We start from the raw sequence: 2158 nt of genomic DNA on the forward strand, positions 1-2158 counted from the left end.
AGAGAGAGAGAGAGAGAGAGAGAGAGAGAGAGAGTATAGAAGTAGGACTTGAAACCTACAACCATCCGCTCAGCTTGTAATAAAACGAAGAGTTGTTTCGATTAAACATATCCTGGAATATGACTGTGACAGAAACAGCTTCATCTAAAATATTACTATACACATTTCCCAATTCATACACAACAGTGTATTTGCATTATTTGGCTGACTGCTTTTCTTTTGCTATAGATTACCGTCATTTATTAAAGGCAACTAAATGTTATTATTGTTGCTCTTTGTCTGGTTATGCTGTTTTTGGACTTGATGGTGTGACCTGTTGATACAGTTATTGTTCTTTTTATTATTTTGGGTTGCGTTGTTGTTGTTATTATTATTGTAGTTGTTGTGGTGTTAATGTTTTTGTTGTTATTTTGGGTTGTGTTGTTGTTGTTGTTGTTATCATTGTAGTTGTTGTTGTTGCTGTTGATGATGATGATGCTGATGATGATGATGATGATGATGATGATGATGATGATGATGATGATGATGATGCTGTAGTTGTTGTTATTGGTTGTGTTTTGGGGATGTTTTTGTTTTCGTTTGTTTTGTATTTAGCTTTTCATACAAAAGCTAGTCATGACGGTTTAAGATCATTCACCAATAGATTTCAGAAGAATTTAGCTTACATTACTGCCTTTCGAAACAAGCCGCAGTGAGGTCTGTGACGGATTGTAGTAGAGGAGTCCGATTCAGAACAAGACAGAGCGAAAAGCATGATTAAGAAGCATGCTTCTACTTTGAATTGAAAGAAATTTGACAAATATATAATTCTATATTAATAGAGACGCTATCTAAAAAGAGTTTTTTTTAAAAACCTGACTTCGTTTTATTTTGGCATCGTTGCATTTTGCAGAGATAAATCTTTCAAATAGCCTATTGGTCTGTTTTCTTGCTTTGGTTTGCTATTGGCGTATAGGCCTAAAGTGTTATTTTATTTAGAGCAGTGACGGCAATCAATCAGAATGTGATTTGTAGCAATAATAACAAGTTTGGATATGACAACAAAAACTGTAACTCCCACAACAATACCGCTGTGACAAATACAATCATTTAACAACAATAACGAACAAACAAAACAAAAACCGAAAATCATCAATGACAATAACAGCAACAGAAATGGTTAGCCAAAATATGACAGTGACAATGAAATAAAATAGCAAAACCAGGGACTCCTTCGTGTCATTGTAATATGTCCTCCGCGCCATTTTGAATCACGGCAGGGAGTGTGCATTAGCAACATGTTAACGCTGTGGGTTTTTTTTTACACATTATGTAGGTGCACAGAGGCGCACACATATTTGGGCGTGGCAGCACACAATGTACAATATTTACAAAATCACCCAGTGGTTCAAACACATATGCTCTCTCTCTCTCTCTCTCTCTCTCTCTCTCTCTCTCTCTCTCTCTCTCTCTCTCTCTCTCTCTCTCATATGCACACACACACACACACACACACACACACACACACACACACACACACACACACACACATATATATACACACACACACCAACGAACACACTCACACATATGCACGCAGGTAGATGCGTCTACCCCCGAAAGGTCAAATCACGCGAGAAAAGAGCAGGAGAAAAACATACAGAGCATGCACAGTCAGACTTACCTGATCACTTACGCTCCACTGAAATTTACCACTGCAATCACTCTAGGCGCTAGCTAAGAAACGCACTTAGATATACTAAAACTTGCATAACAAATTCGAGAGTAATTTAAGCTTTCAATACACAAATCCAATCAACTGGTTATTGTGATTTTTTCACCAGAATTTGCACACGCAAAACTATATAACTTACCTGTTGAGTTCTGCTAACAGCACGCGCGTTCACCTTGAGAGCGCTTGGCGGAGGGCAGGTGAGAGATGTTCAGGTGAGTCTGTGCGCACACGCGCCCGAAAAGGTACCTCACCAGGCCAAGCACGAAATGCGCGTGAAGTTAGAGAGTGCCGGGCGGTGAGCTGCCCGGCTTGCGCGTGCTGACGAACGCACGTGTGAACACATACACACAGGGGATCTCAAAGTGCGCGCACACACACACTCTCACTCACACACAAACATACACACACACATACGCACACACACAAACACACATGATCTCATAT

At 39.7% G+C, this 2158-nt stretch overlaps 1 protein-coding gene across 1 annotated transcript in view; it reads right to left on the minus strand.

Moving 5' to 3' along the window:
* LOC101862103 overlaps positions 1-2023 on the minus strand; it is a 67522-nt gene extending 65499 nt beyond the window's left edge. The window contains exon 1 of the mRNA XM_013080171.2: positions 1854-2023. The gene's annotated coding sequence lies outside the window, so the exon portion shown is untranslated. The remainder of the gene's footprint in view (positions 1-1853) is intronic.
* Positions 2024-2158: the final 135 nt, after the last annotated feature.

The sequence above is a fragment of the Aplysia californica genome, unplaced genomic scaffold, assembly GCF_000002075.1.
Source record: "Aplysia californica isolate F4 #8 unplaced genomic scaffold, AplCal3.0 scaffold00076, whole genome shotgun sequence".
Taxonomy (NCBI): Eukaryota; Metazoa; Mollusca; class Gastropoda; order Aplysiida; family Aplysiidae; genus Aplysia; species Aplysia californica.